Source organism: Physella acuta, unplaced genomic scaffold, assembly GCF_028476545.2.
Source record: "Physella acuta isolate Inbredline_101_S28 unplaced genomic scaffold, ASM2847654v3 ptg002596l, whole genome shotgun sequence".
In the NCBI taxonomy this organism is placed as follows: Eukaryota; Metazoa; Mollusca; class Gastropoda; family Physidae; genus Physella; species Physella acuta.
Window position 1 is genome coordinate 14,282 of NW_026734052.1, and position 21,965 is coordinate 36,246.

At 37.2% G+C, this 21,965-nt stretch overlaps 17 non-coding genes across 17 annotated transcripts; all 17 read right to left on the reverse strand.

The window, feature by feature from the left end:
• Window positions 1-261: 261 nt before the first annotated feature.
• Window positions 262-454, reverse strand: LOC131933649 (U2 spliceosomal RNA). The gene has a single exon (XR_009385112.1). It is a non-coding gene; the product is annotated as a U2 spliceosomal RNA (small nuclear RNA).
• A 1,098-nt stretch (window positions 455-1,552) lies between these two features.
• On the reverse strand, window positions 1,553-1,745 carry LOC131933650 (U2 spliceosomal RNA). The gene has a single exon (XR_009385113.1). It is a non-coding gene; the product is annotated as a U2 spliceosomal RNA (small nuclear RNA).
• Window positions 1,746-2,844: 1,099 nt separating this feature from the next.
• LOC131933652 (U2 spliceosomal RNA) lies at window positions 2,845-3,037 on the reverse strand. Its single transcript, XR_009385114.1, has one exon. It is a non-coding gene; the product is annotated as a U2 spliceosomal RNA (small nuclear RNA).
• A 1,098-nt stretch (window positions 3,038-4,135) lies between these two features.
• Window positions 4,136-4,328, reverse strand: LOC131933653 (U2 spliceosomal RNA). Its single transcript, XR_009385115.1, has one exon. It is a non-coding gene; the product is annotated as a U2 spliceosomal RNA (small nuclear RNA).
• Window positions 4,329-5,426: 1,098 nt separating this feature from the next.
• Window positions 5,427-5,619, reverse strand: LOC131933655 (U2 spliceosomal RNA). Its single transcript, XR_009385117.1, has one exon. It is a non-coding gene; the product is annotated as a U2 spliceosomal RNA (small nuclear RNA).
• Window positions 5,620-6,718: 1,099 nt separating this feature from the next.
• On the reverse strand, window positions 6,719-6,911 carry LOC131933656 (U2 spliceosomal RNA). Its single transcript, XR_009385118.1, has one exon. It is a non-coding gene; the product is annotated as a U2 spliceosomal RNA (small nuclear RNA).
• Window positions 6,912-8,009: 1,098 nt separating this feature from the next.
• On the reverse strand, window positions 8,010-8,202 carry LOC131933657 (U2 spliceosomal RNA). The gene has a single exon (XR_009385119.1). It is a non-coding gene; the product is annotated as a U2 spliceosomal RNA (small nuclear RNA).
• Window positions 8,203-9,300: 1,098 nt separating this feature from the next.
• On the reverse strand, window positions 9,301-9,493 carry LOC131933658 (U2 spliceosomal RNA). The gene has a single exon (XR_009385120.1). It is a non-coding gene; the product is annotated as a U2 spliceosomal RNA (small nuclear RNA).
• A 1,100-nt stretch (window positions 9,494-10,593) lies between these two features.
• On the reverse strand, window positions 10,594-10,786 carry LOC131933659 (U2 spliceosomal RNA). The gene has a single exon (XR_009385121.1). It is a non-coding gene; the product is annotated as a U2 spliceosomal RNA (small nuclear RNA).
• Window positions 10,787-11,885: 1,099 nt separating this feature from the next.
• On the reverse strand, window positions 11,886-12,078 carry LOC131933660 (U2 spliceosomal RNA). The gene has a single exon (XR_009385122.1). It is a non-coding gene; the product is annotated as a U2 spliceosomal RNA (small nuclear RNA).
• A 1,098-nt stretch (window positions 12,079-13,176) lies between these two features.
• Window positions 13,177-13,369, reverse strand: LOC131933661 (U2 spliceosomal RNA). The gene has a single exon (XR_009385123.1). It is a non-coding gene; the product is annotated as a U2 spliceosomal RNA (small nuclear RNA).
• A 1,099-nt stretch (window positions 13,370-14,468) lies between these two features.
• Window positions 14,469-14,661, reverse strand: LOC131933663 (U2 spliceosomal RNA). Its single transcript, XR_009385124.1, has one exon. It is a non-coding gene; the product is annotated as a U2 spliceosomal RNA (small nuclear RNA).
• A 1,098-nt stretch (window positions 14,662-15,759) lies between these two features.
• LOC131933664 (U2 spliceosomal RNA) lies at window positions 15,760-15,952 on the reverse strand. Its single transcript, XR_009385125.1, has one exon. It is a non-coding gene; the product is annotated as a U2 spliceosomal RNA (small nuclear RNA).
• A 1,098-nt stretch (window positions 15,953-17,050) lies between these two features.
• On the reverse strand, window positions 17,051-17,243 carry LOC131933665 (U2 spliceosomal RNA). Its single transcript, XR_009385126.1, has one exon. It is a non-coding gene; the product is annotated as a U2 spliceosomal RNA (small nuclear RNA).
• A 1,099-nt stretch (window positions 17,244-18,342) lies between these two features.
• On the reverse strand, window positions 18,343-18,535 carry LOC131933667 (U2 spliceosomal RNA). The gene has a single exon (XR_009385129.1). It is a non-coding gene; the product is annotated as a U2 spliceosomal RNA (small nuclear RNA).
• A 1,099-nt stretch (window positions 18,536-19,634) lies between these two features.
• LOC131933668 (U2 spliceosomal RNA) lies at window positions 19,635-19,827 on the reverse strand. The gene has a single exon (XR_009385130.1). It is a non-coding gene; the product is annotated as a U2 spliceosomal RNA (small nuclear RNA).
• Window positions 19,828-20,925: 1,098 nt separating this feature from the next.
• On the reverse strand, window positions 20,926-21,118 carry LOC131933669 (U2 spliceosomal RNA). The gene has a single exon (XR_009385131.1). It is a non-coding gene; the product is annotated as a U2 spliceosomal RNA (small nuclear RNA).
• Window positions 21,119-21,965: the final 847 nt, after the last annotated feature.

A 21,965-nucleotide genomic window follows, 5' to 3' on the forward strand; every position in this document is an offset into this window, starting at 1 on the left:
ATTTTTAAAACATAATTTAGATTAGTAAACAACGAAGGAGAGGAGCGGAGAGAAATTTTAAATATAAAAAAAAATATCTGTTTTTATACCGGCTGCCGTTCGTTTGAGAACCGTCAAATAAAGAAAAAATGTGCTGGTCAGCTCAAACGATTAACATTTTAAGCAAACAGTGACTGGTATAGAATAAATACCATATCACTCTGACTGACCAGCAGTGAGCTGTTTTTATTGAGAGAGAGAGACCAATCGTACATTATTGAAATTGAATGGGCCATTCCCGGAAGAACTGCAATACCGGGCCGACCCGTGGCGAGAGCGGAGCAAGCCCCGGGCATCCCGCCGAGTACCAAAAATCAGTTTAATATCGTAGTGACTCAATGAGCCACGTATCAGATATTAAGCTGATAAGAACAGATACTACACTTTGATCTTAGCCAAAAGGCCGAGAAGCGATAACGGTCACTGGACTACCGACGCCTCATATTCCGGAAAATTTCCTATCCGCTCCTCTGAAATGATTCCGTAAATATTCATCCGATTCCGCACACCGAAAATATTCCTTATTGCAGAAATCGCCGCCCATGCGACGTACGGCCGTTAGGCGGTGGGCGTTTTACAATCTGCCAAAGCGGAAAGGCGAATGTTAACGAAATCAATGAAACAAGTAACATTATGAATTTCTAAAACTCAAACAAGGAAAAAAATATAGCGCCTTACCTTAACGTCGTAATAGTGGCTTCCCTTGACGCCCGCGCCGCCTTGATGTATATCGAATCGATCAACGCCCTGTTGTTTTACGTCTTTGGCGGGCGGCGCAAGGCGACTAGCGCTGTGGAACAAGCCAACGTTAAAAAGGTATAGGAAGAGACTGAGAAAGAAAAAGAATACAAAAAGGTGACGTGAGGTCGGCAGGAGAAAAGATGCGGAACAAAACCACAAAATTTAAATTTGTAAATTTAGATTTTTTTTTTTTTTTTTTTTTATTTATATTTTTTTTTCTTAAACGGATCATTGTTATTAATATTCTGCTGATTGTAATGTTTCATTTAACATTTTGAAATCAATTAGGATCAAGATATATGCAAATCGTTGAAGGAAAGAATACATTAAACAATGTACGTAACAATGTACGTCAGTTTAAAAATAAAAATGAATTTTTGTTTTTTTAAATTGAAATAACTTTTAAAAATTTACATTTAAATTTCTATTTTCTTTATATTAAAGTGAAATTAATACTGGTCCTGTGTGGACAGAAGTGTGATATTTTGACACATACTGGCCATGACAAATGATTTTTAAAACATAATTTAGATTAGTAAACAACGAAGGAGAGGAGCGGAGAGAAATTTTAAATATAAAAAAAAATATCTGTTTTTATACCGGCTGCCGTTCGTTTGAGAACCGTCAAATAAAGAAAAAATGTGCTGGTCAGCTCAAACGATTAACATTTTAAGCAAACAGTGACTGGTATAGAATAAATACCATATCACTCTGACTGACCAGCAGTGAGCTGTTTTTATTGAGAGAGAGAGACCAATCGTACATTATTGAAATTGAATGGGCCATTCCCGGAAGAACTGCAATACCGGGCCGACCCGTGGCGAGAGCGGAGCAAGCCCCGGGCATCCCGCCGAGTACCAAAAATCAGTTTAATATCGTAGTGACTCAATGAGCCACGTATCAGATATTAAGCTGATAAGAACAGATACTACACTTTGATCTTAGCCAAAAGGCCGAGAAGCGATAACGGTCACTGGACTACCGACGCCTCATATTCCGGAAAATTTCCTATCCGCTCCTCTGAAATGATTCCGTAAATATTCATCCGATTCCGCACACCGAAAATATTCCTTATTGCAGAAATCGCCGCCCATGCGACGTACGGCCGTTAGGCGGTGGGCGTTTTACAATCTGCCAAAGCGGAAAGGCGAATGTTAACGAAATCAATGAAACAAGTAACATTATGAATTTCTAAAACTCAAACAAGGAAAAAAATATAGCGCCTTACCTTAACGTCGTAATAGTGGCTTCCCTTGACGCCCGCGCCGCCTTGATGTATATCGAATCGATCAACGCCCTGTTGTTTTACGTCTTTGGCGGGCGGCGCAAGGCGACTAGCGCTGTGGAACAAGCCAACGTTAAAAAGGTATAGGAAGAGACTGAGAAAGAAAAAGAATACAAAAAGGTGACGTGAGGTCGGCAGGAGAAAAGATGCGGAACAAAACCACAAAATTTAAATTTGTAAATTTAGATTTTTTTTTTTTTTTTTTTTTTATTTATATTTTTTTTTCTTAAACGGATCATTGTTATTAATATTCTGCTGATTGTAATGTTTCATTTAACATTTTGAAATCAATTAGGATCAAGATATATGCAAATCGTTGAAGGAAAGAATACATTAAACAATGTACGTAACAATGTACGTCAGTTTAAAAATAAAAATGAATTTTTGTTTTTTTAAATTGAAATAACTTTTAAAAATTTACATTTAAATTTCTATTTTCTTTATATTAAAGTGAAATTAATACTGGTCCTGTGTGGACAGAAGTGTGATATTTTGACACATACTGGCCATGACAAATGATTTTTAAAACATAATTTAGATTAGTAAACAACGAAGGAGAGGAGCGGAGAGAAATTTTAAATATAAAAAAAAATATCTGTTTTTATACCGGCTGCCGTTCGTTTGAGAACCGTCAAATAAAGAAAAAATGTGCTGGTCAGCTCAAACGATTAACATTTTAAGCAAACAGTGACTGGTATAGAATAAATACCATATCACTCTGACTGACCAGCAGTGAGCTGTTTTTATTGAGAGAGAGAGACCAATCGTACATTATTGAAATTGAATGGGCCATTCCCGGAAGAACTGCAATACCGGGCCGACCCGTGGCGAGAGCGGAGCAAGCCCCGGGCATCCCGCCGAGTACCAAAAATCAGTTTAATATCGTAGTGACTCAATGAGCCACGTATCAGATATTAAGCTGATAAGAACAGATACTACACTTTGATCTTAGCCAAAAGGCCGAGAAGCGATAACGGTCACTGGACTACCGACGCCTCATATTCCGGAAAATTTCCTATCCGCTCCTCTGAAATGATTCCGTAAATATTCATCCGATTCCGCACACCGAAAATATTCCTTATTGCAGAAATCGCCGCCCATGCGACGTACGGCCGTTAGGCGGTGGGCGTTTTACAATCTGCCAAAGCGGAAAGGCGAATGTTAACGAAATCAATGAAACAAGTAACATTATGAATTTCTAAAACTCAAACAAGGAAAAAAATATAGCGCCTTACCTTAACGTCGTAATAGTGGCTTCCCTTGACGCCCGCGCCGCCTTGATGTATATCGAATCGATCAACGCCCTGTTGTTTTACGTCTTTGGCGGGCGGCGCAAGGCGACTAGCGCTGTGGAACAAGCCAACGTTAAAAAGGTATAGGAAGAGACTGAGAAAGAAAAAGAATACAAAAAGGTGACGTGAGGTCGGCAGGAGAAAAGATGCGGAACAAAACCACAAAATTTAAATTTGTAAATTTAGATTTTTTTTTTTTTTTTTTTTTATTTATATTTTTTTTTCTTAAACGGATCATTGTTATTAATATTCTGCTGATTGTAATGTTTCATTTAACATTTTGAAATCAATTAGGATCAAGATATATGCAAATCGTTGAAGGAAAGAATACATTAAACAATGTACGTAACAATGTACGTCAGTTTAAAAATAAAAATGAATTTTTGTTTTTTTAAATTGAAATAACTTTTAAAAATTTACATTTAAATTTCTATTTTCTTTATATTAAAGTGAAATTAATACTGGTCCTGTGTGGACAGAAGTGTGATATTTTGACACATACTGGCCATGACAAATGATTTTTAAAACATAATTTAGATTAGTAAACAACGAAGGAGAGGAGCGGAGAGAAATTTTAAATATAAAAAAAAATATCTGTTTTTATACCGGCTGCCGTTCGTTTGAGAACCGTCAAATAAAGAAAAAATGTGCTGGTCAGCTCAAACGATTAACATTTTAAGCAAACAGTGACTGGTATAGAATAAATACCATATCACTCTGACTGACCAGCAGTGAGCTGTTTTTATTGAGAGAGAGAGACCAATCGTACATTATTGAAATTGAATGGGCCATTCCCGGAAGAACTGCAATACCGGGCCGACCCGTGGCGAGAGCGGAGCAAGCCCCGGGCATCCCGCCGAGTACCAAAAATCAGTTTAATATCGTAGTGACTCAATGAGCCACGTATCAGATATTAAGCTGATAAGAACAGATACTACACTTTGATCTTAGCCAAAAGGCCGAGAAGCGATAACGGTCACTGGACTACCGACGCCTCATATTCCGGAAAATTTCCTATCCGCTCCTCTGAAATGATTCCGTAAATATTCATCCGATTCCGCACACCGAAAATATTCCTTATTGCAGAAATCGCCGCCCATGCGACGTACGGCCGTTAGGCGGTGGGCGTTTTACAATCTGCCAAAGCGGAAAGGCGAATGTTAACGAAATCAATGAAACAAGTAACATTATGAATTTCTAAAACTCAAACAAGGAAAAAAATATAGCGCCTTACCTTAACGTCGTAATAGTGGCTTCCCTTGACGCCCGCGCCGCCTTGATGTATATCGAATCGATCAACGCCCTGTTGTTTTACGTCTTTGGCGGGCGGCGCAAGGCGACTAGCGCTGTGGAACAAGCCAACGTTAAAAAGGTATAGGAAGAGACTGAGAAAGAAAAAGAATACAAAAAGGTGACGTGAGGTCGGCAGGAGAAAAGATGCGGAACAAAACCACAAAATTTAAATTTGTAAATTTAGATTTTTTTTTTTTTTTTTTTTTATTTATATTTTTTTTTCTTAAACGGATCATTGTTATTAATATTCTGCTGATTGTAATGTTTCATTTAACATTTTGAAATCAATTAGGATCAAGATATATGCAAATCGTTGAAGGAAAGAATACATTAAACAATGTACGTAACAATGTACGTCAGTTTAAAAATAAAAATGAATTTTTGTTTTTTTAAATTGAAATAACTTTTAAAAATTTACATTTAAATTTCTATTTTCTTTATATTAAAGTGAAATTAATACTGGTCCTGTGTGGACAGAAGTGTGATATTTTGACACATACTGGCCATGACAAATGATTTTTAAAACATAATTTAGATTAGTAAACAACGAAGGAGAGGAGCGGAGAGAAATTTTAAATATAAAAAAAAATATCTGTTTTTATACCGGCTGCCGTTCGTTTGAGAACCGTCAAATAAAGAAAAAATGTGCTGGTCAGCTCAAACGATTAACATTTTAAGCAAACAGTGACTGGTATAGAATAAATACCATATCACTCTGACTGACCAGCAGTGAGCTGTTTTTATTGAGAGAGAGAGACCAATCGTACATTATTGAAATTGAATGGGCCATTCCCGGAAGAACTGCAATACCGGGCCGACCCGTGGCGAGAGCGGAGCAAGCCCCGGGCATCCCGCCGAGTACCAAAAATCAGTTTAATATCGTAGTGACTCAATGAGCCACGTATCAGATATTAAGCTGATAAGAACAGATACTACACTTTGATCTTAGCCAAAAGGCCGAGAAGCGATAACGGTCACTGGACTACCGACGCCTCATATTCCGGAAAATTTCCTATCCGCTCCTCTGAAATGATTCCGTAAATATTCATCCGATTCCGCACACCGAAAATATTCCTTATTGCAGAAATCGCCGCCCATGCGACGTACGGCCGTTAGGCGGTGGGCGTTTTACAATCTGCCAAAGCGGAAAGGCGAATGTTAACGAAATCAATGAAACAAGTAACATTATGAATTTCTAAAACTCAAACAAGGAAAAAAATATAGCGCCTTACCTTAACGTCGTAATAGTGGCTTCCCTTGACGCCCGCGCCGCCTTGATGTATATCGAATCGATCAACGCCCTGTTGTTTTACGTCTTTGGCGGGCGGCGCAAGGCGACTAGCGCTGTGGAACAAGCCAACGTTAAAAAGGTATAGGAAGAGACTGAGAAAGAAAAAGAATACAAAAAGGTGACGTGAGGTCGGCAGGAGAAAAGATGCGGAACAAAACCACAAAATTTAAATTTGTAAATTTAGATTTTTTTTTTTTTTTTTTTTTTATTTATATTTTTTTTTCTTAAACGGATCATTGTTATTAATATTCTGCTGATTGTAATGTTTCATTTAACATTTTGAAATCAATTAGGATCAAGATATATGCAAATCGTTGAAGGAAAGAATACATTAAACAATGTACGTAACAATGTACGTCAGTTTAAAAATAAAAATGAATTTTTGTTTTTTTAAATTGAAATAACTTTTAAAAATTTACATTTAAATTTCTATTTTCTTTATATTAAAGTGAAATTAATACTGGTCCTGTGTGGACAGAAGTGTGATATTTTGACACATACTGGCCATGACAAATGATTTTTAAAACATAATTTAGATTAGTAAACAACGAAGGAGAGGAGCGGAGAGAAATTTTAAATATAAAAAAAAATATCTGTTTTTATACCGGCTGCCGTTCGTTTGAGAACCGTCAAATAAAGAAAAAATGTGCTGGTCAGCTCAAACGATTAACATTTTAAGCAAACAGTGACTGGTATAGAATAAATACCATATCACTCTGACTGACCAGCAGTGAGCTGTTTTTATTGAGAGAGAGAGACCAATCGTACATTATTGAAATTGAATGGGCCATTCCCGGAAGAACTGCAATACCGGGCCGACCCGTGGCGAGAGCGGAGCAAGCCCCGGGCATCCCGCCGAGTACCAAAAATCAGTTTAATATCGTAGTGACTCAATGAGCCACGTATCAGATATTAAGCTGATAAGAACAGATACTACACTTTGATCTTAGCCAAAAGGCCGAGAAGCGATAACGGTCACTGGACTACCGACGCCTCATATTCCGGAAAATTTCCTATCCGCTCCTCTGAAATGATTCCGTAAATATTCATCCGATTCCGCACACCGAAAATATTCCTTATTGCAGAAATCGCCGCCCATGCGACGTACGGCCGTTAGGCGGTGGGCGTTTTACAATCTGCCAAAGCGGAAAGGCGAATGTTAACGAAATCAATGAAACAAGTAACATTATGAATTTCTAAAACTCAAACAAGGAAAAAAATATAGCGCCTTACCTTAACGTCGTAATAGTGGCTTCCCTTGACGCCCGCGCCGCCTTGATGTATATCGAATCGATCAACGCCCTGTTGTTTTACGTCTTTGGCGGGCGGCGCAAGGCGACTAGCGCTGTGGAACAAGCCAACGTTAAAAAGGTATAGGAAGAGACTGAGAAAGAAAAAGAATACAAAAAGGTGACGTGAGGTCGGCAGGAGAAAAGATGCGGAACAAAACCACAAAATTTAAATTTGTAAATTTAGATTTTTTTTTTTTTTTTTTTTTATTTATATTTTTTTTTCTTAAACGGATCATTGTTATTAATATTCTGCTGATTGTAATGTTTCATTTAACATTTTGAAATCAATTAGGATCAAGATATATGCAAATCGTTGAAGGAAAGAATACATTAAACAATGTACGTAACAATGTACGTCAGTTTAAAAATAAAAATGAATTTTTGTTTTTTTAAATTGAAATAACTTTTAAAAATTTACATTTAAATTTCTATTTTCTTTATATTAAAGTGAAATTAATACTGGTCCTGTGTGGACAGAAGTGTGATATTTTGACACATACTGGCCATGACAAATGATTTTTAAAACATAATTTAGATTAGTAAACAACGAAGGAGAGGAGCGGAGAGAAATTTTAAATATAAAAAAAAATATCTGTTTTTATACCGGCTGCCGTTCGTTTGAGAACCGTCAAATAAAGAAAAAATGTGCTGGTCAGCTCAAACGATTAACATTTTAAGCAAACAGTGACTGGTATAGAATAAATACCATATCACTCTGACTGACCAGCAGTGAGCTGTTTTTATTGAGAGAGAGAGACCAATCGTACATTATTGAAATTGAATGGGCCATTCCCGGAAGAACTGCAATACCGGGCCGACCCGTGGCGAGAGCGGAGCAAGCCCCGGGCATCCCGCCGAGTACCAAAAATCAGTTTAATATCGTAGTGACTCAATGAGCCACGTATCAGATATTAAGCTGATAAGAACAGATACTACACTTTGATCTTAGCCAAAAGGCCGAGAAGCGATAACGGTCACTGGACTACCGACGCCTCATATTCCGGAAAATTTCCTATCCGCTCCTCTGAAATGATTCCGTAAATATTCATCCGATTCCGCACACCGAAAATATTCCTTATTGCAGAAATCGCCGCCCATGCGACGTACGGCCGTTAGGCGGTGGGCGTTTTACAATCTGCCAAAGCGGAAAGGCGAATGTTAACGAAATCAATGAAACAAGTAACATTATGAATTTCTAAAACTCAAACAAGGAAAAAAATATAGCGCCTTACCTTAACGTCGTAATAGTGGCTTCCCTTGACGCCCGCGCCGCCTTGATGTATATCGAATCGATCAACGCCCTGTTGTTTTACGTCTTTGGCGGGCGGCGCAAGGCGACTAGCGCTGTGGAACAAGCCAACGTTAAAAAGGTATAGGAAGAGACTGAGAAAGAAAAAGAATACAAAAAGGTGACGTGAGGTCGGCAGGAGAAAAGATGCGGAACAAAACCACAAAATTTAAATTTGTAAATTTAGATTTTTTTTTTTTTTTTTTTTTATTTATATTTTTTTTTCTTAAACGGATCATTGTTATTAATATTCTGCTGATTGTAATGTTTCATTTAACATTTTGAAATCAATTAGGATCAAGATATATGCAAATCGTTGAAGGAAAGAATACATTAAACAATGTACGTAACAATGTACGTCAGTTTAAAAATAAAAATGAATTTTTGTTTTTTTAAATTGAAATAACTTTTAAAAATTTACATTTAAATTTCTATTTTCTTTATATTAAAGTGAAATTAATACTGGTCCTGTGTGGACAGAAGTGTGATATTTTGACACATACTGGCCATGACAAATGATTTTTAAAACATAATTTAGATTAGTAAACAACGAAGGAGAGGAGCGGAGAGAAATTTTAAATATAAAAAAAAATATCTGTTTTTATACCGGCTGCCGTTCGTTTGAGAACCGTCAAATAAAGAAAAAATGTGCTGGTCAGCTCAAACGATTAACATTTTAAGCAAACAGTGACTGGTATAGAATAAATACCATATCACTCTGACTGACCAGCAGTGAGCTGTTTTTATTGAGAGAGAGAGACCAATCGTACATTATTGAAATTGAATGGGCCATTCCCGGAAGAACTGCAATACCGGGCCGACCCGTGGCGAGAGCGGAGCAAGCCCCGGGCATCCCGCCGAGTACCAAAAATCAGTTTAATATCGTAGTGACTCAATGAGCCACGTATCAGATATTAAGCTGATAAGAACAGATACTACACTTTGATCTTAGCCAAAAGGCCGAGAAGCGATAACGGTCACTGGACTACCGACGCCTCATATTCCGGAAAATTTCCTATCCGCTCCTCTGAAATGATTCCGTAAATATTCATCCGATTCCGCACACCGAAAATATTCCTTATTGCAGAAATCGCCGCCCATGCGACGTACGGCCGTTAGGCGGTGGGCGTTTTACAATCTGCCAAAGCGGAAAGGCGAATGTTAACGAAATCAATGAAACAAGTAACATTATGAATTTCTAAAACTCAAACAAGGAAAAAAATATAGCGCCTTACCTTAACGTCGTAATAGTGGCTTCCCTTGACGCCCGCGCCGCCTTGATGTATATCGAATCGATCAACGCCCTGTTGTTTTACGTCTTTGGCGGGCGGCGCAAGGCGACTAGCGCTGTGGAACAAGCCAACGTTAAAAAGGTATAGGAAGAGACTGAGAAAGAAAAAGAATACAAAAAGGTGACGTGAGGTCGGCAGGAGAGAAAGATGCGGAACAAAACCACAAAATTTAAATTTGTAAATTTAGATTTTTTTTTTTTTTTTTTTTTTATTTATATTTTTTTTTCTTAAACGGATCATTGTTATTAATATTCTGCTGATTGTAATGTTTCATTTAACATTTTGAAATCAATTAGGATCAAGATATATGCAAATCGTTGAAGGAAAGAATACATTAAACAATGTACGTAACAATGTACGTCAGTTTAAAAATAAAAATGAATTTTTGTTTTTTTAAATTGAAATAACTTTTAAAAATTTACATTTAAATTTCTATTTTCTTTATATTAAAGTGAAATTAATACTGGTCCTGTGTGGACAGAAGTGTGATATTTTGACACATACTGGCCATGACAAATGATTTTTAAAACATAATTTAGATTAGTAAACAACGAAGGAGAGGAGCGGAGAGAAATTTTAAATATAAAAAAAAATATCTGTTTTTATACCGGCTGCCGTTCGTTTGAGAACCGTCAAATAAAGAAAAAATGTGCTGGTCAGCTCAAACGATTAACATTTTAAGCAAACAGTGACTGGTATAGAATAAATACCATATCACTCTGACTGACCAGCAGTGAGCTGTTTTTATTGAGAGAGAGAGACCAATCGTACATTATTGAAATTGAATGGGCCATTCCCGGAAGAACTGCAATACCGGGCCGACCCGTGGCGAGAGCGGAGCAAGCCCCGGGCATCCCGCCGAGTACCAAAAATCAGTTTAATATCGTAGTGACTCAATGAGCCACGTATCAGATATTAAGCTGATAAGAACAGATACTACACTTTGATCTTAGCCAAAAGGCCGAGAAGCGATAACGGTCACTGGACTACCGACGCCTCATATTCCGGAAAATTTCCTATCCGCTCCTCTGAAATGATTCCGTAAATATTCATCCGATTCCGCACACCGAAAATATTCCTTATTGCAGAAATCGCCGCCCATGCGACGTACGGCCGTTAGGCGGTGGGCGTTTTACAATCTGCCAAAGCGGAAAGGCGAATGTTAACGAAATCAATGAAACAAGTAACATTATGAATTTCTAAAACTCAAACAAGGAAAAAAATATAGCGCCTTACCTTAACGTCGTAATAGTGGCTTCCCTTGACGCCCGCGCCGCCTTGATGTATATCGAATCGATCAACGCCCTGTTGTTTTACGTCTTTGGCGGGCGGCGCAAGGCGACTAGCGCTGTGGAACAAGCCAACGTTAAAAAGGTATAGGAAGAGACTGAGAAAGAAAAAGAATACAAAAAGGTGACGTGAGGTCGGCAGGAGAAAAGATGCGGAACAAAACCACAAAATTTAAATTTGTAAATTTAGATTTTTTTTTTTTTTTTTTTTTTATTTATATTTTTTTTTCTTAAACGGATCATTGTTATTAATATTCTGCTGATTGTAATGTTTCATTTAACATTTTGAAATCAATTAGGATCAAGATATATGCAAATCGTTGAAGGAAAGAATACATTAAACAATGTACGTAACAATGTACGTCAGTTTAAAAATAAAAATGAATTTTTGTTTTTTTAAATTGAAATAACTTTTAAAAATTTACATTTAAATTTCTATTTTCTTTATATTAAAGTGAAATTAATACTGGTCCTGTGTGGACAGAAGTGTGATATTTTGACACATACTGGCCATGACAAATGATTTTTAAAACATAATTTAGATTAGTAAACAACGAAGGAGAGGAGCGGAGAGAAATTTTAAATATAAAAAAAAATATCTGTTTTTATACCGGCTGCCGTTCGTTTGAGAACCGTCAAATAAAGAAAAAATGTGCTGGTCAGCTCAAACGATTAACATTTTAAGCAAACAGTGACTGGTATAGAATAAATACCATATCACTCTGACTGACCAGCAGTGAGCTGTTTTTATTGAGAGAGAGAGACCAATCGTACATTATTGAAATTGAATGGGCCATTCCCGGAAGAACTGCAATACCGGGCCGACCCGTGGCGAGAGCGGAGCAAGCCCCGGGCATCCCGCCGAGTACCAAAAATCAGTTTAATATCGTAGTGACTCAATGAGCCACGTATCAGATATTAAGCTGATAAGAACAGATACTACACTTTGATCTTAGCCAAAAGGCCGAGAAGCGATAACGGTCACTGGACTACCGACGCCTCATATTCCGGAAAATTTCCTATCCGCTCCTCTGAAATGATTCCGTAAATATTCATCCGATTCCGCACACCGAAAATATTCCTTATTGCAGAAATCGCCGCCCATGCGACGTACGGCCGTTAGGCGGTGGGCGTTTTACAATCTGCCAAAGCGGAAAGGCGAATGTTAACGAAATCAATGAAACAAGTAACATTATGAATTTCTAAAACTCAAACAAGGAAAAAAATATAGCGCCTTACCTTAACGTCGTAATAGTGGCTTCCCTTGACGCCCGCGCCGCCTTGATGTATATCGAATCGATCAACGCCCTGTTGTTTTACGTCTTTGGCGGGCGGCGCAAGGCGACTAGCGCTGTGGAACAAGCCAACGTTAAAAAGGTATAGGAAGAGACTGAGAAAGAAAAAGAATACAAAAAGGTGACGTGAGGTCGGCAGGAGAAAAGATGCGGAACAAAACCACAAAATTTAAATTTGTAAATTTAGATTTTTTTTTTTTTTTTTTTTTATTTATATTTTTTTTTCTTAAACGGATCATTGTTATTAATATTCTGCTGATTGTAATGTTTCATTTAACATTTTGAAATCAATTAGGATCAAGATATATGCAAATCGTTGAAGGAAAGAATACATTAAACAATGTACGTAACAATGTACGTCAGTTTAAAAATAAAAATGAATTTTTGTTTTTTTAAATTGAAATAACTTTTAAAAATTTACATTTAAATTTCTATTTTCTTTATATTAAAGTGAAATTAATACTGGTCCTGTGTGGACAGAAGTGTGATATTTTGACACATACTGGCCATGACAAATGATTTTTAAAACATAATTTAGATTAGTAAACAACGAAGGAGAGGAGCGGAGAGAAATTTTAAATATAAAAAAAAATATCTGTTTTTATACCGGCTGCCGTTCGTTTGAGAACCGTCAAATAAAGAAAAAATGTGCTGGTCAGCTCAAACGATTAACATTTTAAGCAAACAGTGACTGGTATAGAATAAATACCATATCACTCTGACTGACCAGCAGTGAGCTGTTTTTATTGAGAGAGAGAGACCAATCGTACATTATTGAAATTGAATGGGCCATTCCCGGAAGAACTGCAATACCGGGCCGACCCGTGGCGAGAGCGGAGCAAGCCCCGGGCATCCCGCCGAGTACCAAAAATCAGTTTAATATCGTAGTGACTCAATGAGCCACGTATCAGATATTAAGCTGATAAGAACAGATACTACACTTTGATCTTAGCCAAAAGGCCGAGAAGCGATAACGGTCACTGGACTACCGACGCCTCATATTCCGGAAAATTTCCTATCCGCTCCTCTGAAATGATTCCGTAAATATTCATCCGATTCCGCACACCGAAAATATTCCTTATTGCAGAAATCGCCGCCCATGCGACGTACGGCCGTTAGGCGGTGGGCGTTTTACAATCTGCCAAAGCGGAAAGGCGAATGTTAACGAAATCAATGAAACAAGTAACATTATGAATTTCTAAAACTCAAACAAGGAAAAAAATATAGCGCCTTACCTTAACGTCGTAATAGTGGCTTCCCTTGACGCCCGCGCCGCCTTGATGTATATCGAATCGATCAACGCCCTGTTGTTTTACGTCTTTGGCGGGCGGCGCAAGGCGACTAGCGCTGTGGAACAAGCCAACGTTAAAAAGGTATAGGAAGAGACTGAGAAAGAAAAAGAATACAAAAAGGTGACGTGAGGTCGGCAGGAGAAAAGATGCGGAACAAAACCACAAAATTTAAATTTGTAAATTTAGATTTTTTTTTTTTTTTTTTTTTTATTTATATTTTTTTTTCTTAAACGGATCATTGTTATTAATATTCTGCTGATTGTAATGTTTCATTTAACATTTTGAAATCAATTAGGATCAAGATATATGCAAATCGTTGAAGGAAAGAATACATTAAACAATGTACGTAACAATGTACGTCAGTTTAAAAATAAAAATGAATTTTTGTTTTTTTAAATTGAAATAACTTTTAAAAATTTACATTTAAATTTCTATTTTCTTTATATTAAAGTGAAATTAATACTGGTCCTGTGTGGACAGAAGTGTGATATTTTGACACATACTGGCCATGACAAATGATTTTTAAAACATAATTTAGATTAGTAAACAACGAAGGAGAGGAGCGGAGAGAAATTTTAAATATAAAAAAAAATATCTGTTTTTATACCGGCTGCCGTTCGTTTGAGAACCGTCAAATAAAGAAAAAATGTGCTGGTCAGCTCAAACGATTAACATTTTAAGCAAACAGTGACTGGTATAGAATAAATACCATATCACTCTGACTGACCAGCAGTGAGCTGTTTTTATTGAGAGAGAGAGACCAATCGTACATTATTGAAATTGAATGGGCCATTCCCGGAAGAACTGCAATACCGGGCCGACCCGTGGCGAGAGCGGAGCAAGCCCCGGGCATCCCGCCGAGTACCAAAAATCAGTTTAATATCGTAGTGACTCAATGAGCCACGTATCAGATATTAAGCTGATAAGAACAGATACTACACTTTGATCTTAGCCAAAAGGCCGAGAAGCGATAACGGTCACTGGACTACCGACGCCTCATATTCCGGAAAATTTCCTATCCGCTCCTCTGAAATGATTCCGTAAATATTCATCCGATTCCGCACACCGAAAATATTCCTTATTGCAGAAATCGCCGCCCATGCGACGTACGGCCGTTAGGCGGTGGGCGTTTTACAATCTGCCAAAGCGGAAAGGCGAATGTTAACGAAATCAATGAAACAAGTAACATTATGAATTTCTAAAACTCAAACAAGGAAAAAAATATAGCGCCTTACCTTAACGTCGTAATAGTGGCTTCCCTTGACGCCCGCGCCGCCTTGATGTATATCGAATCGATCAACGCCCTGTTGTTTTACGTCTTTGGCGGGCGGCGCAAGGCGACTAGCGCTGTGGAACAAGCCAACGTTAAAAAGGTATAGGAAGAGACTGAGAAAGAAAAAGAATACAAAAAGGTGACGTGAGGTCGGCAGGAGAAAAGATGCGGAACAAAACCACAAAATTTAAATTTGTAAATTTAGATTTTTTTTTTTTTTTTTTTTTATTTATATTTTTTTTTCTTAAACGGATCATTGTTATTAATATTCTGCTGATTGTAATGTTTCATTTAACATTTTGAAATCAATTAGGATCAAGATATATGCAAATCGTTGAAGGAAAGAATACATTAAACAATGTACGTAACAATGTACGTCAGTTTAAAAATAAAAATGAATTTTTGTTTTTTTAAATTGAAATAACTTTTAAAAATTTACATTTAAATTTCTATTTTCTTTATATTAAAGTGAAATTAATACTGGTCCTGTGTGGACAGAAGTGTGATATTTTGACACATACTGGCCATGACAAATGATTTTTAAAACATAATTTAGATTAGTAAACAACGAAGGAGAGGAGCGGAGAGAAATTTTAAATATAAAAAAAAATATCTGTTTTTATACCGGCTGCCGTTCGTTTGAGAACCGTCAAATAAAGAAAAAATGTGCTGGTCAGCTCAAACGATTAACATTTTAAGCAAACAGTGACTGGTATAGAATAAATACCATATCACTCTGACTGACCAGCAGTGAGCTGTTTTTATTGAGAGAGAGAGACCAATCGTACATTATTGAAATTGAATGGGCCATTCCCGGAAGAACTGCAATACCGGGCCGACCCGTGGCGAGAGCGGAGCAAGCCCCGGGCATCCCGCCGAGTACCAAAAATCAGTTTAATATCGTAGTGACTCAATGAGCCACGTATCAGATATTAAGCTGATAAGAACAGATACTACACTTTGATCTTAGCCAAAAGGCCGAGAAGCGATAACGGTCACTGGACTACCGACGCCTCATATTCCGGAAAATTTCCTATCCGCTCCTCTGAAATGATTCCGTAAATATTCATCCGATTCCGCACACCGAAAATATTCCTTATTGCAGAAATCGCCGCCCATGCGACGTACGGCCGTTAGGCGGTGGGCGTTTTACAATCTGCCAAAGCGGAAAGGCGAATGTTAACGAAATCAATGAAACAAGTAACATTATGAATTTCTAAAACTCAAACAAGGAAAAAAATATAGCGCCTTACCTTAACGTCGTAATAGTGGCTTCCCTTGACGCCCGCGCCGCCTTGATGTATATCGAATCGATCAACGCCCTGTTGTTTTACGTCTTTGGCGGGCGGCGCAAGGCGACTAGCGCTGTGGAACAAGCCAACGTTAAAAAGGTATAGGAAGAGACTGAGAAAGAAAAAGAATACAAAAAGGTGACGTGAGGTCGGCAGGAGAAAAGATGCGGAACAAAACCACAAAATTTAAATTTGTAAATTTAGATTTTTTTTTTTTTTTTTTTTTATTTATATTTTTTTTTCTTAAACGGATCATTGTTATTAATATTCTGCTGATTGTAATGTTTCATTTAACATTTTGAAATCAATTAGGATCAAGATATATGCAAATCGTTGAAGGAAAGAATACATTAAACAATGTACGTAACAATGTACGTCAGTTTAAAAATAAAAATGAATTTTTGTTTTTTTAAATTGAAATAACTTTTAAAAATTTACATTTAAATTTCTATTTTCTTTATATTAAAGTGAAATTAATACTGGTCCTGTGTGGACAGAAGTGTGATATTTTGACACATACTGGCCATGACAAATGATTTTTAAAACATAATTTAGATTAGTAAACAACGAAGGAGAGGAGCGGAGAGAAATTTTAAATATAAAAAAAAATATCTGTTTTTATACCGGCTGCCGTTCGTTTGAGAACCGTCAAATAAAGAAAAAATGTGCTGGTCAGCTCAAACGATTAACATTTTAAGCAAACAGTGACTGGTATAGAATAAATACCATATCACTCTGACTGACCAGCAGTGAGCTGTTTTTATTGAGAGAGAGAGACCAATCGTACATTATTGAAATTGAATGGGCCATTCCCGGAAGAACTGCAATACCGGGCCGACCCGTGGCGAGAGCGGAGCAAGCCCCGGGCATCCCGCCGAGTACCAAAAATCAGTTTAATATCGTAGTGACTCAATGAGCCACGTATCAGATATTAAGCTGATAAGAACAGATACTACACTTTGATCTTAGCCAAAAGGCCGAGAAGCGATAACGGTCACTGGACTACCGACGCCTCATATTCCGGAAAATTTCCTATCCGCTCCTCTGAAATGATTCCGTAAATATTCATCCGATTCCGCACACCGAAAATATTCCTTATTGCAGAAATCGCCGCCCATGCGACGTACGGCCGTTAGGCGGTGGGCGTTTTACAATCTGCCAAAGCGGAAAGGCGAATGTTAACGAAATCAATGAAACAAGTAACATTATGAATTTCTAAAACTCAAACAAGGAAAAAAATATAGCGCCTTACCTTAACGTCGTAATAGTGGCTTCCCTTGACGCCCGCGCCGCCTTGATGTATATCGAATCGATCAACGCCCTGTTGTTTTACGTCTTTGGCGGGCGGCGCAAGGCGACTAGCGCTGTGGAACAAGCCAACGTTAAAAAGGTATAGGAAGAGACTGAGAAAGAAAAAGAATACAAAAAGGTGACGTGAGGTCGGCAGGAGAAAAGATGCGGAACAAAACCACAAAATTTAAATTTGTAAATTTAGATTTTTTTTTTTTTTTTTTTTTTATTTATATTTTTTTTTCTTAAACGGATCATTGTTATTAATATTCTGCTGATTGTAATGTTTCATTTAACATTTTGAAATCAATTAGGATCAAGATATATGCAAATCGTTGAAGGAAAGAATACATTAAACAATGTACGTAACAATGTACGTCAGTTTAAAAATAAAAATGAATTTTTGTTTTTTTAAATTGAAATAACTTTTAAAAATTTACATTTAAATTTCTATTTTCTTTATATTAAAGTGAAATTAATACTGGTCCTGTGTGGACAGAAGTGTGATATTTTGACACATACTGGCCATGACAAATGATTTTTAAAACATAATTTAGATTAGTAAACAACGAAGGAGAGGAGCGGAGAGAAATTTTAAATATAAAAAAAAATATCTGTTTTTATACCGGCTGCCGTTCGTTTGAGAACCGTCAAATAAAGAAAAAATGTGCTGGTCAGCTCAAACGATTAACATTTTAAGCAAACAGTGACTGGTATAGAATAAATACCATATCACTCTGACTGACCAGCAGTGAGCTGTTTTTATTGAGAGAGAGAGACCAATCGTACATTATTGAAATTGAATGGGCCATTCCCGGAAGAACTGCAATACCGGGCCGACCCGTGGCGAGAGCGGAGCAAGCCCCGGGCATCCCGCCGAGTACCAAAAATCAGTTTAATATCGTAGTGACTCAATGAGCCACGTATCAGATATTAAGCTGATAAGAACAGATACTACACTTTGATCTTAGCCAAAAGGCCGAGAAGCGATAACGGTCACTGGACTACCGACGCCTCATATTCCGGAAAATTTCCTATCCGCTCCTCTGAAATGATTCCGTAAATATTCATCCGATTCCGCACACCGAAAATATTCCTTATTGCAGAAATCGCCGCCCATGCGACGTACGGCCGTTAGGCGGTGGGCGTTTTACAATCTGCCAAAGCGGAAAGGCGAATGTTAACGAAATCAATGAAACAAGTAACATTATGAATTTCTAAAACTCAAACAAGGAAAAAAATATAGCGCCTTACCTTAACGTCGTAATAGTGGCTTCCCTTGACGCCCGCGCCGCCTTGATGTATATCGAATCGATCAACGCCCTGTTGTTTTACGTCTTTGGCGGGCGGCGCAAGGCGACTAGCGCTGTGGAACAAGCCAACGTTAAAAAGGTATAGGAAGAGACTGAGAAAGAAAAAGAATACAAAAAGGTGACGTGAGGTCGGCAGGAGAAAAGATGCGGAACAAAACCACAAAATTTAAATTTGTAAATTTAGATTTTTTTTTTTTTTTTTTTTTATTTATATTTTTTTTTTCTTAAACGGATCATTGTTATTAATATTCTGCTGATTGTAATGTTTCATTTAACATTTTGAAATCAATTAGGATCAAGATATATGCAAATCGTTGAAGGAAAGAATACATTAAACAATGTACGTAACAATGTACGTCAGTTTAAAAATAAAAATGAATTTTTGTTTTTTTAAATTGAAATAACTTTTAAAAATTTACATTTAAATTTCTATTTTCTTTATATTAAAGTGAAATTAATACTGGTCCTGTGTGGACAGAAGTGTGATATTTTGACACATACTGGCCATGACAAATGATTTTTAAAACATAATTTAGATTAGTAAACAACGAAGGAGAGGAGCGGAGAGAAATTTTAAATATAAAAAAAAATATCTGTTTTTATACCGGCTGCCGTTCGTTTGAGAACCGTCAAATAAAGAAAAAATGTGCTGGTCAGCTCAAACGATTAACATTTTAAGCAAACAGTGACTGGTATAGAATAAATACCATATCACTCTGACTGACCAGCAGTGAGCTGTTTTTATTGAGAGAGAGAGACCAATCGTACATTATTGAAATTGAATGGGCCATTCCCGGAAGAACTGCAATACCGGGCCGACCCGTGGCGAGAGCGGAGCAAGCCCCGGGCATCCCGCCGAGTACCAAAAATCAGTTTAATATCGTAGTGACTCAATGAGCCACGTATCAGATATTAAGCTGATAAGAACAGATACTACACTTTGATCTTAGCCAAAAGGCCGAGAAGCGATAACGGTCACTGGACTACCGACGCCTCATATTCCGGAAAATTTCCTATCCGCTCCTCTGAAATGATTCCGTAAATATTCATCCGATTCCGCACACCGAAAATATTCCTTATTGCAGAAATCGCCGCCCATGCGACGTACGGCCGTTAGGCGGTGGGCGTTTTACAATCTGCCAAAGCGGAAAGGCGAATGTTAACGAAATCAATGAAACAAGTAACATTATGAATTTCTAAAACTCAAACAAGGAAAAAAATATAGCGCCTTACCTTAACGTCGTAATAGTGGCTTCCCTTGACGCCCGCGCCGCCTTGATGTATATCGAATCGATCAACGCCCTGTTGTTTTACGTCTTTGGCGGGCGGCGCAAGGCGACTAGCGCTGTGGAACAAGCCAACGTTAAAAAGGTATAGGAAGAGACTGAGAAAGAAAAAGAATACAAAAAGGTGACGTGAGGTCGGCAGGAGAAAAGATGCGGAACAAAACCACAAAATTTAAATTTGTAAATTTAGATTTTTTTTTTTTTTTTTTTTTATTTATATTTTTTTTTCTTAAACGGATCATTGTTATTAATATTCTGCTGATTGTAATGTTTCATTTAACATTTTGAAATCAATTAGGATCAAGATATATGCAAATCGTTGAAGGAAAGAATACATTAAACAATGTACGTAACAATGTACGTCAGTTTAAAAATAAAAATGAATTTTTGTTTTTTTAAATTGAAATAACTTTTAAAAATTTACATTTAAATTTCTATTTTCTTTATATTAAAGTGAAATTAATACTGGTCCTGTGTGGACAGAAGTGTGATATTTTGACACATACTGGCCATGACAAATGATTTTTAAAACATAATTTAGATTAGTAAACAACGAAGGAGAGGAGCGGAGAGAAATTTTAAATATAAAAAAAAATATCTGTTTTTATACCGGCTGCCGTTCGTTTGAGAACCGTCAAATAAAGAAAAAATGTGCTGGTCAGCTCAAACGATTAACATTTTAAGCAAACAGTGACTGGTATAGAATAAATACCATATCACTCTGACTGACCAGCAGTGAGCTGTTTTTATTGAGAGAGAGAGACCAATCGTACATTATTGAAATTGAATGGGCCATTCCCGGAAGAACTGCAATACCGGGCCGACCCGTGGCGAGAGCGGAGCAAGCCCCGGGCATCCCGCCGAGTACCAAAAATCAGTTTAATATCGTAGTGACTCAATGAGCCACGTATCAGATATTAAGCTGATAAGAACAGATACTACACTTTGATCTTAGCCAAAAGGCCGAGAAGCGATAACGGTCACTGGACTACCGACGCCTCATATTCCGGAAAATTTCCTATCCGCTCCTCTGAAATGATTCCGTAAATATTCATCCGATTCCGCACACCGAAAATATTCCTTATTGCAGAAATCGCCGCCCATGCGACGTACGGCCGTTAGGCGGTGGGCGTTTTACAATCTGCCAAAGCGGAAAGGCGAATGTTAACGAAATCAATGAAACAAGTAACATTATGAATTTCTAAAACTCAAACAAGGAAAAAAATATAGCGCCTTACCTTAACGTCGTAATAGTGGCTTCCCTTGACGCCCGCGCCGCCTTGATGTATATCGAATCGATCAACGCCCTGTTGTTTTACGTCTTTGGCGGGCGGCGCAAGGCGACTAGCGCTGTGGAACAAGCCAACGTTAAAAAGGTATAGGAAGAGACTGAGAAAGAAAAAGAATACAAAAAGGTGACGTGAGGTCGGCAGGAGAAAAGATGCGGAACAAAACCACAAAATTTAAATTTGTAAATTTAGATTTTTTTTTTTTTTTTTTTTTATTTATATTTTTTTTTCTTAAACGGATCATTGTTATTAATATTCTGCTGATTGTAATGTTTCATTTAACATTTTGAAATCAATTAGGATCAAGATATATGCAAATCGTTGAAGGAAAGAATACATTAAACAATGTACGTAACAATGTACGTCAGTTTAAAAATAAAAATGAATTTTTGTTTTTTTAAATTGAAATAACTTTTAAAAATTTACATTTAAATTTCTATTTTCTTTATATTAAAGTGAAATTAATACTGGTCCTGTGTGGACAGAAGTGTGATATTTTGACACATACTGGCCATGACAAATGATTTTTAAAA